The sequence below is a fragment of the Artibeus jamaicensis genome, unplaced genomic scaffold (assembly GCF_021234435.1).
Source record: "Artibeus jamaicensis isolate MK-2021 breed Jamaican fruit bat unplaced genomic scaffold, CSHL_Jam_final contig_1284, whole genome shotgun sequence".
Taxonomy (NCBI): Eukaryota; Metazoa; Chordata; class Mammalia; order Chiroptera; family Phyllostomidae; genus Artibeus; species Artibeus jamaicensis.
This window is the reverse complement of record NW_026521249.1, coordinates 6,120,168-6,134,994: the sequence shown is the minus strand read 5'-3', so window position 1 is coordinate 6,134,994 and position 14,827 is coordinate 6,120,168.

Sequence of the window (14,827 nt, the reverse complement as noted above, 5' to 3'; positions counted from 1 at the left end):
TAACAAGTTTGTGCTTCATATTTGGAGAAAGAACTTAGCTAGTTTGGTTCTACTAACTATCATGAATTCCCTTTAAGGGAAAATTAAAAAGATTGTAGAAGCATAAAAGTAACATTTTAGAATGCCTACATTGACCATTTAAGAGGCTCAAGAGAATCTAGAAAAAGATACTACGGCCTAGATGTATGAGGCCTGGAAGAACTGAGGTTTTGGACTTAGTTTTGCCCATCCAACATTGGATGACCTTCCTTTATTAGATATTCATTTTACCTGTTATGTTAATAATTTTCCCAATAGTAAAGTGAAAGTAATTTCTTTAACTCACAAGATTGCATAAAGATGATATGAAATACCCTCCCCTTATGCTAAGTGAAACAAGTCAGACAAAGACAAATGTATGATCTCACTTATATGTGGAATTTAAAAACATTGAACTCATAGAAACAGAGAGTAGAATGGTGCTTGTCAGGGGCTGAGGAGTAGGGTAAATTGGGAAATGTGGATCAAAGGGTACAAACTTTCATGTATTAGATGAATAAATTCTGGAGCGCTAATGCACAGTGTGGTAACTGTAGGTATCAATACTTTATTATATACTTGAAAGTCACTGTGAGGGTAGAGCCTTAATGTTCTCAATGTAACAACAACAACAACAAGATGGTTATTATGGGATGAAGTATGCGTTGACTAACCTTATTGTGGCAAATATTTTCCTATATATATGTATCAAGTCATTAGAGTGTACACCTCAAACTTACACAGTGTTACATGTCAATTATATCTCAATAAAGCTGAAAAAACAATTGAGATGCCCTCCAAGTATTTTAATGGGAAATATACTTTCAAATTAGGAGGCCATAAAAATAAAAGAAAAAAATGACAAACAAAACAAATAGAAAATAACATAATCACCACATGGAAGAAATTATATGATTTTCACAAGGGACCCAAACTAAATAAAAACACTGAAAAGCAGATTTAAAACTGCTAATCACAACTGTACAAAATGTGAAGCTTAGTCAAAAGATTATTTATGAGGTAAACAACAAATTTTATTTTTAACAAGAAATGCCTTTTATAAGTGTGTAGTAACTTGGAATTACTCTCTATCAACTACCTATTTCTTTTTTTTAATTTTTAAAATATATTTTATTGATTATGCTATTACAGTTGCCCCTCCACCTTGCATACCCTCTCCCACCCACATTTTCCCACTTTAGTTCATGTCCATGTGTCATACTTTTAAGTTCTTGGCTTCTACATTTCCCATACTATTCTTACCCTCTCCCTGAGTATTATCTAGCTATCATCTATGCTACTTTTTCTCTGTGCCTTTTCCCCCTCTCTGCTCCTCCCACTTCCCTGTTGATAACCTTCCATGTGATCTCCATTTTTGTGGTTCTGTTCCTGTTCTAGTTGTTTGGTTAGTTTGTTTTTGTTTTTGTTTTTGTTTTAGGTGTGGTTGTTAATAATTGTGAGTTTGCTGTCATTTTACTGTACACATTTTTTTTATCTTCTTTTTCTTAGATAAGTCCCTTTAACATTTCATATAATAAAGGCTTGGTGATGATGAACTCCTTTAACTTGACCTGATCTGGGAAGCATTTGATCTGCCCTTTTTATTCTAAATAATAGCTTTGCTGGATAGAGCAATCTTGCAGGTAGGTCTTTGCCTTTCATGACCTGGAATACTTCTTTCCAGGCCCTTCTTGCCTGTAAGGTCTCTTTTGAGAAATAAGCAGACAGTATGATGGGAACTCCTTTGTAGGTAAATCTCTCATTTTGTCTTGCTGCTTTTAAGATTTTCTCCTTCTCTTTAATCATGGCTAATGTAATTATGGTGTGCCTTGGTGTGTTCCTCCTTGGGTCCAACTTCTTTGGTACTCTCTGAGCTCCCTGGACTTCCTGGAAGTCTATTTTCTTAGTCAGAATGGGGGAGTTCTCCTTTATTATTTGTTCAAATAAGTTTTCCAGTTGTTGCTTTTCCTCTTTTTCTTCTGATACCCCTATACTTTGGATTTTAGAATTTTTAAAGATGTTCTGTAGGTTCCTAAGCCTCTTCTCATTTTTTTTGAATTCGTGTTTCTTCATTCTTTTCTGATTGGATGTTTCTTTCTTTCTTTTGGTCCACTCCATTGGTTTCAGTCCCAGTTTCCTTCCCATCACTATTGGTTTCCTGTACATTTTCCTTTATTTTCTCAGTATAGCCTTCATTTTTTCATCTAATTTGTGACCAAATTCAACCAATTCTGTGAGAAACCTGATTACCAATGTTTCGAACTCTGTATCTGATAGGTTGGCTATTTCTTCATCACTTAGTTGAATTTTTCTATAGCTTTGATTTGCTGTTTCATTTGGGCCATTTTCTTTTGTCCTGGCATATGTGTACTATCAAGGGGTGGAGCCTTAGGTGTTCACCAGGTGGGGGCAACCCAGTTGCTGGGTTGCTGGGTTGTGACACTGTATGTGGGGCAGGGGTCCGAGAGGGAATAATGGCTGTTGCTCTGCTCTCTGCCAGCTTTCAGTCACTTCCCCCACTTCCTACAAGCAATTGGGCCCTTCTGATGCTGATTCCCATGTGCATGGGTTTGTGTGTATTCTAAGATCCTGTGAGTCTCTTCAACAAACTCTCCTGTGAGGCTGGGAGTTTCCCCCAGCACCTCAGCCCCCACAGTTGTTTCAACTGGGGTTTTGAGGCTTTATTTTCCCACACTGGAACCCTGGGTTGTGCAGTCTGTCCGGCTTCCCAGTTTTGCCTGGTTTATCTGTATGTGAATATGAGGACTGGACACACTGTGCTCCTCCACAATCTGCTGCCTCGCTGGGTTCACCAACTGCCACTTTGCATGCCTGGGGTCTGCCCATTGCCGCCTCGTTCATCTGGGGTCCACCAGCTGCCCTGTACAAAGCCCTCTCTGTCCCAGCTCCCCAAATCCACCCCTCTTACTGGTCTGGATGAATGTGTCTACTTTAATTCCTTGGTTGTCGGACTTCCATACAGTTCAATTTTCTGTCAGTACTGTTTGTTTTTTGTTTTTAAATTGTTGTTGTCCTTATTTTGGTTGTGCGAGGGGGTACAGTGTGTCTACCTGTGCCTCCATCTTGGCCAGAGGTACTGCTGTCAACCACCTACTATTTCTTAAGTCCTTTTTAGCTATATTTTTATGGTCTCATTTAATCTCCCATATTATATGAACTGGATATTACATTGATTTTAAGGAGAAGGAAACTGAGACTTGGAGAAGTTAAATTACTTGTTAAGGTTGAGAATCATAGTGCTGAGATTCCAATTTCTTGGGTGTGCCCCTCCACATAGAGTCTGAGCTTGACCGTGTGACTTGCTTTGGCTAATGGGATCTTAGCAAGAATGACATAAGCTGAGGGTTAATAAATGCTTGCATTTTAGAGTCTCATCTTGTTTGTAGTGCTTCTTCTTAGAACACTGAGATGATTCATGCTTGCATGTAGAGAGGCCATATGGAGGAGAATCAAGGTGCCCAGTCGAGCCTGTTTAGACATGTGGCCTCAGTTGAGCCACTCCAGCTGTCGTCTCCCAGACAGGTAAGCCACCTCACTTGAGAACCCAAACATCACATAGCCAAAACAAGTCATTCTCACTGTGAATTGGTGAAATGCCTGACCTACAGGGTCATAGTATATAAAACAATTGTCATTTCATACCGCCTAATTTTGTGCTGATTTGTTATGCAACAATAGATAATTGAGATTTAATTTAAGCTCAGTCTAAAGCATGAATACTCTATCCTATAATATGCTGTCTCAAATTATTGAACATTTCCATATCTCCTCAAATAAAATCTATTATTGTTCTTCAAAGGCATGAAACAAACTTTTATTACAAAGCAAAAGAACACCAAAATTCATTTCCCTTCACACAAATATATAGTTGTTAATATTTTAATAAGATAAATTATATATTTTTTGTAAATATTAAGTATATTTGTCATAAATAATTAAAATACTATTAAAAGCTTTAAAAAATAAAGTCCAATCATACTTCTTTAAATATTAGAGATAAATGGAAGAAAAAGTACTTTTAATATGATTACATTATAGATTTTTTGTAATTTTTAAATTAAAGTTGTCATACATACAATATTATATTAATTTAGTGTGTATAACCCAGTGATTAGATATTTATATAATTTAAGAAGTGATTGACCTGAAAAATCTAGTACCCACCTGACACCATACATGGTTATTACAATATTATTGACTATATTCACTATGCTATAGTTTACATCCCTGTGACTATTCTGAAACTACCGATTTGTATTTATTAATTCCTTACCTTTTCATCCATCCCCCACAATTTTCTCCTATCTGGCAATAATCAAAATGTTCCCTGTATCTCTGAGTCTGTTTCTGTTCTGCTTTTTCATTTATTTTGATTTTCAGATTCAACATATAAATAGTATCATATGGAATTTATATTCCTCTGTCTGATTTATTTCTCTCAGCACGATACTCTCTAGGTCCATCCATATTGTTGCAGATGGCAAAATTTCATTCAATTTTATGACTGATTCATATTTCATCATATATATGCACAACTTCTTTATCCAATCATCTATTTATGGGCACTTAGGTCGCTTCCATATCTTGGCTATTGTAAAGGATGCTGCAATGAACATACGGAGGTATTTGTCTTTTCTCTTTAGTGTTTTGAGTTTCTTCGGTTAAATACCTAGAAGTGGAATTGCTGGGTCCTTGCATTTTACTAAAGTTAAACAAACAAATCAACCAACTAACCAACTAACTGACCAAAAAGGAACCCCAAACAAGCAAACTTGTATTTGAGAAAAAGAAGGAAAGAAAAACAGACAGAAAGCACAAACAACCCAATACTGAAACTGTGATGACATTGTGAAATTTAAATAAAAATGGCTTTCTTCTACATAAAATATATTTACTAAAAGACTTTTCTAAGCTTAAGAAATAAATTTCAAGGAAAACCTTGAAAAAATTAAAAATTTTTTAAGGTCTCAATTTTACCTACTGTATATGATGAGGACATTAACAGTCACATGTTTTCTCTCATCTCTATTCATCCTTCAGATTTTTAAAAATTATTTTAACCTATAAAAATATTATAATGTACTATAATGATGATTTTCTTTTTCTCCAAGCATTTTAGAACCAAACTCCTTTGTAAAGGAATCTGAAGACAGCATGAATTTTCCCCCATGATACTGATTGGTTTTCTGCCTTATGCTTGAATATTTTTTTATTCTTGATAATAGCATAGCTAGCATAATGAGAAAAGCTTAACTAAACTATTACACTTACATTGACTGTTCTGCATCAACCTCGCTTCTAACACAGCATATTCCTTCTTTAGTTGACAACATTTATTTGCTTCATTTCAGAAAAAAATTCTTCTTTTATATTTTTAAATGTTTTACTGCTTTATTTGTTTTTTAACCCAATATTTTTATGTTAGATTATTTTTATCTGTCTTTCCTATCTATAGCTTCTCTCTAATCCTTCTTCTCCTTCTGCATTTATTATTATTTCCAGCCTTTCTCTATGACAGCAATACTATATTTAGCAGAGCTTTTAAAATTTTTTTCTTTGCTTTTTCAAATTTATTTATTTCAATTGAACCAAGATCAGTGTCTGTTTTTCAAGATACTGGCAGGAAACAAGATTCATCCCAGATGCTTAAAAGGTTGAGAAAAAAGCATACATAGAACAGTAAGATCTCAAACACTAAGAACAGCTCTAAGCTACTACCACACCAGGACTACAGAGGCAAGTGGTGGAAATAGTGTTTCTGAAGTCCACTGACAGTAGACACCGGAACAGGGGTTTCTCCAATATAAACTGGAATTGTGGAGGGTCACTTCTACTGCCAGAGAGATGCTTGGAAGCAGGTGGAGAGAGGGGAAAAATACCTAGGCTTCTCCCTCCTCCCACCTCACATTCCCTGTCCACTGGGAAGCCCCATCCATGGCGGCAAGGCTGATCAGTCTCTAGGGTCTGCTCCTCCTGGGCCAGAGTCAGGCAGAGCATGGGGGTGTTGGCAATTGGGAGTGGGGTTTTGGCCAATGAGAATAACCAGTGCATACTTGTCAGTATAGGTTGCTGTTTTAAAGGATCACAAAGATTTTAACTCTTCAATAAGTCTCAGTTATTTACTTCTTTACACTTATGTGTGGGCATGTGTACATTTGCCAAGTTTCCACCAGTGTCTTCATGAAGCCTTTATCTTTCCAAAATTGTGGGAAGGTTATAATCTTCAAATCAGGAAACAGGTGGTATCCTAGGGAATCTCCTCAAACAATGAGTCTACTTCATTTCCTGAGTTCATTAATTCTATTTTATTTAAAGGAAGAGAGAAGAGCCAAAGAATTTTGCAGCCAGAGAAAAATGTTATCCATCCTAAATTATTTTTCTCAGATTGGCAAATTCCCTTTTCATCTCATACTATTGTTTTATTGATTCAGTTTTGAGTCATTTAAAAAATTGAATTTATACTCTTATTTAAAACATCATATTTAACACAACGGCTTGAAGCAATTGTGAGATATTTCCTTCTCAGTTTAAGCCATATTTGCTTCTAAGTTGGGTTATTTTACTTTGCATTAAATATTTGTTTGTGCCATGCTATTATTTTCATATTGATTATGCTTCAGTAATACTCTATTAATATAATGTTGATGCCTTCTTCCTACCATATGAGGAAGGTCTGTATCTCTCACACCTGTAGGTGGGGGCTGAGTATTTTATGTTAGATCCACTTTTCTATAGCCTGGGGAATGGAACAAGCAAGGGGCCAACTCTACTGATGGGAACATGTACAATCTTCATCTTCATTAGAGTGTCTTGACTCTGTGCTTTTCATGGTGATTTCTCAAAGCATGGCTACAGTTTACTGTGTTCCAATCTAAAAGAGACAGCCTTCCAACCACATGTTTGGCAACCACTGTTAAATAATGTTGGAGTAAAGCACAGGTCTAACACTGAGGAATTAAATAAGTTGACATCCCATGCAAAGTCAAAAGACATCATCTAGATAGGCAGCCTAGAATTTTCTTCCGAGACAAAGATAAATCTTACTTGACTCTCTTTGAATCTATTATCTATAACTAGCAGTTATGCCAACCAAAAAGTTGGAGATGCTCACAAACACCATCCTAGAAACAAAAACCTAAATAAAGGAGTTAGGTGGAGATTTTTCTGAGCACTACAGTGAAAAATGAGTCAGTGAAGGGAGCTGAAAAATAGCTGGCTTAATTCTGTTTATATTCCCATGAATCCCAGAAAGAAGTATTAAGCCACACAGTTTCTTGGTCATTGTAATTTGATCATGTTTTGGTTCTCTTTAATAAAAATATCTTTAGAAAATATTAAGAGAGTTCTGTGTAAAGTGGGTATACACTTTTTTACATGCTTAGCATCTCTATGGTATTTTCGGTATAGTTTTAAGGAAAGAGACTATGGAGGTGGAATGGGGGAGAAGATGAGAATTATTAACTATAAAAATGATGTAATCCCAGAGCTCCTGGTGGTTATCTTTGCTACTTTGTTGGAAAAATATGCCCAGAGCAAAACAGAGGTAGAGTAAGTCAAACCCTTGAGGAGATAATTTGAGCAATATGATTTAGCCATATCTGACATTCATTGTGTGAACTTCCCAGTTAGAAATCTAGACAAGTCTTTGTTTGTTTCAGTTATTCCTGATAGGATTTCTGTTACTGAGTTTCCTGATTAACATATTATGCTACCTAGAGATCAGTGGGGAGGGAACTAGCTGGAATTTGGAAATAACTAGGCCTGTACTTTGAAAAAGAGGACCCTACTGGGGAAATGAATGTACTCAAAAAAGAATGGGAGCACTTAGCAGCTGTATAGAGGGACACACACACACACACACACACACACACAACACAACACAACAAAACAAACAATAACAACAAAAAGGTGATGAACTTAAGTCTCTAGGTGACCCTGCTTGGAGGTTGGGTAATTTGATGAAGACATTTATCATCCCAATTGATTTGTTTGATTTACCTAGATATATGAGTATTCCTTGCTTTGTTTCTTCCCAACTACTGTAAGTTGCTCATCAGTTAGAGGAAAATGTCAAGAGATTTCCTGCCAGAGAAAGCGACTAGTAGGAAGTGAGGAGACGGGTGTTATTATTACTTCTGTTTTGGTTTATGATTTTGATGTCCCCAGCAGACTGAAAGTTCCTTGAGAACATGAATTGTTTCATGTCTTTCTTGCTCATCTCAGTACAGTGGGTCCTGAAATAACGTCTTTTGTTCAATGGCATTTCATTATAATGTTAATGAGATTCTGTAGGAACTTAACTCTTGCTTTTACCAGTTAGCCTATGGTAAAATTGATTTTTGCTAAAAGTTACAGAGCTTATTGATGATGTTAAATCAATAACATTGGGTGTTACTGTACACCCAATGCTTGGTAGAGTGCAAGATGAACGTGGAACTTCCTACATGTTTGTAGCAGGAACCAGTAACTATCTTAAGCTCAAAATCAGTTGACTTAGAGCTGACAAAAATTTCTTGCTCAGAGGAGTAGCACAACAAGGTAGGAGACCAAATGTCAATATATAGCCTAGAATTATCATTAGAGACTTGGCCTACTCTGACATTGCTAAAGAAATTGTCTCTAGAGAGAGAAAAAATTGCAGTAGTGTAGTGTGTATCTGTCTTGTATCAAAATACATTATTGTGCTGATTTCGTGAGTAACAAATGGTCTATCTGATACCCACAGTTTTTAATTTTCAAGCTATCACTTTGTGACTAACAACGTTTTTGCCTTTTAAACTTCTAAATAATGTGAACTTATAAATAATTTTCTAACAATATTTTTGCCTTTTAAACTTCTAAATAATTTTCATTCCATGAAAATGTAAACTTTGGACACCTGAAGAGAAGCAACATTACTTTATACTTTTTCTTAAATAAAAAGTTGTAAAGCATATTTAAAAACAATTGTGATAAAGATCCTGAACGCAGTTCAAGATTTGCTTATCTGATTGCTTGGGTTTAGGAACAGCTGGCCAGCTGTTCAAAATTAGGCAATGATTGGAAAAACATGACATCATCAGTTGAGATTGCTTTAAACAAAATTATAAAGCAGAAGAATTTATAGATCGGGATGGTGGGGGGGCATTGAAAAAGATCAAGAAAAAAATACAAATTGGTAATTACAAAATAGTCATGGGGATGTAAAGTACAACATAAGGAAAATAGTCAATAATATTGAAATAACTATAGATGGTGTCAGGTGAGTAATAGACTTCTCAGGAGAATCCCTCTGTAAATTATATAAGTGTCTAACCACTATGATGCACACTTGAAACTAATACAAAATAATACTGAATGTCAACCTAAACTGAACAATTTAAGAAAAGGAAAAGAAACAAAGTAGGAAAATTTGATCTTCAGAAAATGTCACTTTCTAGTTTCTAACCTGATCTCATTTTCAGTGCTCTCTTCTTTCCTCCAGCTGACCCTGTCTAAGGGGATAATCAAAATACTAATCTGGTCACATCCCCTTGATTGAAGCTGGACTGAAAGTTGTGGGTTATTGTCAAGCTGATTGAAAGTGGCCTTTGTCTCCTTGTAGCTGTTAAAATGACAGACCGAATATAGAGTCACTTGTAAGTCCCACCAAGACTTAATAGTTAACTTAATTCTAGTTCCGGTCTCTTTCAGAAGTGAAATTTTAAACCAATCAGCCTGGAATTTCTTAATCATCATTAGTAAGGTAATCTGCTTGATAAAACTCCCTGCCCTCCCCTAAAGGAAAGTGACCTTGCCTGAAATAATCCACTCCTTCAACCTCCTTGTCCCACCTTCCTCTTGCCTACAAAACCCTCCCATTTTGTACAGCTCCTCAGAAATTCCTTTTATTTGCTAGATGGAATGCTGCTTGATTCATGAATTATTCAATGAAGCCAATTAAACCTTCAAATTTACTTGGTTGAATTGTTATTCTTTAATATAGGATAAAATCCTCCAACTTCCTTAGGATACACAAATTTTGTGTTTGTGATTTGTGACCTTTTTCAGCTCAGGAATTTGCCAATGTATTTCTTTCTTGACTGATGCATTGTTGTGTTATTGTCCCACACTTTGTCAAGGAGGTCTTCTAAATAGCACACTACTTCCTCACCCAAGTTAGGGACAAATTCATAAATAAGACCAAAGTATAAGGCATATGGGGACTGAAATGTGATCTTCATTACCAATAAAGCTGATACTGGAAAAATTTCCTGTTAGTGGACAAGTGGGCTTCATAATGGCAATTTCCAGACAGTCATACACCAAGTCAGATAGTCATACACCAAGTCAGTGCTGAACTAGGGCAGGCCTTTCCACACTTGATCTCCATGTGCCCTGTAAGGTATTCTCCTCCATGCAGCCTATATTCCAGGCAGAAAGGGAAAAGAAGGGGCAGGCCTACTTAAGCTCAGCATCTCTTTGCAAAATTTCCAGTCACATTAACTCACTCTTCCTCAGAGGACTGAATGAGCTGGGCGTGAGATGGAATGAGGAAGGCCAGGATTCTTATACATATGGAGGACCCTCCAAGTGGTATAAACCACACAGAGGTGAAGAGGCATCACTCCAGTAAGAGGGACCAACTTTCCAACTTCACTTTTCTTATTGCCGAAGCACAGAGTTCTTCCAGTGAGGATTTATGAATGGTAGAGTATTACCTTTATGTCTAAAAACATCTTTATTTTTCTCTCACTTTTGAAAGTAGTTTGGCGGTTTTCAGAAGTTCCACAGATCTTCCTTAGTAAATGTATTGTGGGAAAGGGAAGGAAAAGTGCTAACCCAGGTTCTGCCTTCCAGCTACAGCCATTCTGTCTTTATTTTCTACATATTGAGCTTCCAAATATTATTTTGTATAAAGATCTTATCAAAAGATAAAGTTTAAAAATATTATTGTAGACTAACTTTTCTTAATAATAGAAAACGCTTAAATAGCACTTATAAGCCAGATACAATATTAAGTGATGCTTGTGTGTATGTATAAAAACATGAATTTAATTCTCAAAACCACCTTGTGAAATAGTTTAATGATATCCCCTTTTATAGATGAGATTAAAACACAGATAAGGTAAATACCTTTCCTGAAGTCATGCAGCTCGTTAAGAAGTAACCTTGGTATCCTGTATTCTGAGAGCGTATTATAAACCACTGCACCATTGTGAGGTCTAGAAAGTTAGAATGAATACCATGTTTAAATAATGGAAGGGGAGGAAAAAGAATCTAAATTCCCTTACTTTTTAAAAAGTTTTTTCTTACTATAGCACATTTTTTTTTTCAGGGGGTCCTCATACTCTGTTCACAGGTAATGTTGACCCTGACCAACATTGTTTTCACTACTGATAATTTACTGGAGATGACTCTAGACTCGGATATTCAACATCCTGCTTGATTTCACCAGTTGGATGACTCAGAAGCCACTCAAGCTTATGAAGTCCCCAACAGAACTTGTGATTCCACATCCTACAAACCTGTTCACCTTCCTCCTTTCTGCTTAGTAAATAGCATCATCCTTTTGTCAGTTGCTCAAGCCAGAAACTTGTTTATCATCTTTAATTCCCTCCTGTCCTCACCTCCCACATGCAACTCACCTTTTTGATACCAACTCCACGATACAGCTGGAGTCTAGATAATTCTCTCCAGCAGCACTGCACCACCCTAAGAAAAACAACACAGTTGTTATTACCACCCATCTCCCTTCTTTATCTCCATAGAGTGAGCTCCCTCTATATACCATCAGCTTTTCCAAAGGCTAACACTTACTGTACACAGTAAAAACACTCTACCCAACTGCTTTTCTTGTTTTATAACATTATTTTCTGGAAAATAAATAGAGTTACAGACATTTCCAAATTTATTCCAAGAAATCACATTCCTACAAAAATTTGTTTCAAAATACATTAAGAAATTGTAAATATACACATACAACTGTCTTATCCCTAGTTTGTTTTATGTTTGATCTAATGTCTAATTCATATGGCTGTGAAGTTGTTTGAAGTGAGACATTCAGGCATATTTACATAATTTGTCACAAAACTCTTTTGCTATCTTTTTTCGTATTTAACTTTTCAAGAACTGACATCAAAATATATACTTAGGAAAGTTTAATTTCAAAGTACTTAAGCTGTTCTGAACTTGTTTCATTTAGACTATTTTAATCTTCTTGTTATTATATTGGCAGGCTACAATTAATGGCCTATTTGAAATTCCATTAAATCTTCTATTATCAGAGGTTCATAACTGCAGCACAAAAATTTTTCTCCAGGCTGAAACTTGTTATACAAGGTCTCAGCCTAGAACCAATTAAAAAAATTAGTAATTAAACAGTTTGTCTTTGAATGCAGACTTGTCATTTTCATTAATTTTTTACTGAGCTGTTTAACCAGGTTTATACTCCCATATGCTAATACTTTAAAAATGTTTTTGATATGTTCATATGAGTAGTGATGATAAATAAAAGAAAGAATACTTTCTCAGCTTATACTGAAGGATGGAATGGCTGCCCTGTGCATTGTCCTCCAGCCCAGTATCCTTCTGGCTCACCGTTGCCATCACGTAAATCTCCATTCCTCTTCCAAAGTTCACAGGATCTGTTGCCTATCTGAGCAGAGAGTGGAATTCTAACCATATTTTCAAGAATCTTTCCTTTTATCAGCCCCCACATTTACTTTCTGTTAAAAGGGCACCAGGTACCACTAGTTCTTGAGCTTCCTCAGGGTTCTGCAATGAAAATCAAGTTTCTTCTTGGTCAATCAGATGGAATAATGATAAAGAGCACAGTCACTTGAGTTCATGTGATAATTATGCCTACTTCAAAGAATTTTGATGAGATTGCCTTTAGTCCTTCAATATTTATTGAATGTCTGATAAATACCAGGCACTGTTCCAGTTGTTGGGGATACAGAACTGAACAAAATAGAGATAATAAATGCTAATGATTTTTCATAATGCCTGAGACATAAAAAACACTTGATAAATGTAGGTTTGTCTCATTATGAGTTTTATCATTATTATCATTATTATTCTCATCAGCATCAAATTTAACTAAAGAATATCTGGAGAGGTCCAGCATCATGCAATATTTGGAAATCTGGGATATAATAAATGCTTGAATGAACAGTGAAAATGTAAAGAGAAAAGGGAGCAGAATTTATCCGTTGTTCAAAGACCATACCTAGAAAAAAAGGTAATGGGAGGGATATTATGGTACTATAAAAATAAAATCTCACAAATTGAATGAGATGGCCATGAGAAGATGGTTAGCTTTCATAGGTGCTGGTCAGGCAGCACCATCAGGAATGTTGTATCGAGTGTTTCTGTTGGGAGTGACATGTTGGGCTTCAGAGTTTCTAGGTCACTATGGATATAAATTGGAGGAAATCTATAAAATTTCTAGAAATATAAATTGTTTGTTCTGCTTAAAATTTTGACTGGTTTGTTCTCAGGTGAGTCACTTAACTTCTTTGGGTGTCAGTTTGAGGTTCTCATGTGTAAAAAGATGAGGCCACTCTCAGTGATCTCTAATGGATTTTTAGCTCTAAAATACTGAGATTAATTACTGAAAGCCACCTAAAAAATTTTGCCAATTGTTTTCAGTGTATGCTTTTCTTCGGAGCTAGGAATGTGGAGATTTCTGGTCTGTGTATAATATATAATTCTTACATTTCTTCCCATTTGATTTTAAAGGTTAAAAAGTACATGAATTATATTTGGAAGAAATTTTGAGTTTTGCTAACAAGCAGGTTCAGCAAATAAAAACTATATTTAAGAGAAAATAATGTGCAGTATAGGTAAAATCAAATATTTACTCTTGGTTCTGAAACTCAAGTTATTAGAAGTGAACAAAATTGCAAATAATTATTGCTTTGAGAATAAATAGCTCCTGCTTGACAATCTGAAGATGTTAATTCTGATCTGCACAGAGGGCTAATTTCATGATTCTTCAGGGATTTATTGAGAGAAAGACAACCCTTTTTGCAATATGCAATTCTTTCTTTTAAAATATCTTTTTTCTTTTTAAAAATTATATATTATTGATGGTGGTATTACAGCTGTCTCAATCTTTTCCACTTTTCCCATCTCCACCCAGCAACCCCCAGTCCCTCAGGCAATCTCCACACCATTGCTCATGTCTATGGGTCATGTTTATACATTCTTCAGCTACTCCATTTCCTATACTGTACTTTACATCCCCATGGCTATTCCGTAACTAGTTGTTTATACTTCTTAGAATCTTCATTTCTTCACCCATTCCCCCACACTGCCTCCCATCAGGCAACCATCAGAAAACTCACTGTATTCATAATTTTGTCTCTGTTCTTCTTGTTTGTTAGATTTTTTTAGATTAAATTATTGATAGATATGTAGTTATTGCCAATGTATATAGTTTTGTAGTTATTTTATTTATACATTGTATGTAGTTATTTTATTGTACATAGTTTTGATCTTCCTTTTCTTAAAATGTCTCTTTAAAATTTCATATAATAATGTTTTTGTGATGATGAGGTCCTTTAGTTTTTTTCTTGTCTAGGAAGCTCTTTATCAGCTGTTCAAATTTAAATGATAGCTTTGTTGGGTAGAGCAATGATGGATATAGGTCCCTGCTTTTCATGACTTTGAATATTTCTTGCCAATCCCTTCTGGCCTACAAAGTTTCTTTTGAGAAATCAGCTGATAGTCTATGGGAACTCCCCTGTAGGTAACTAATTGCCTTTTGTTTGCTGCTTTTTAAAGATTCTCTCTTTGTCTGTAACCTTTGGCATTTTAATTATGA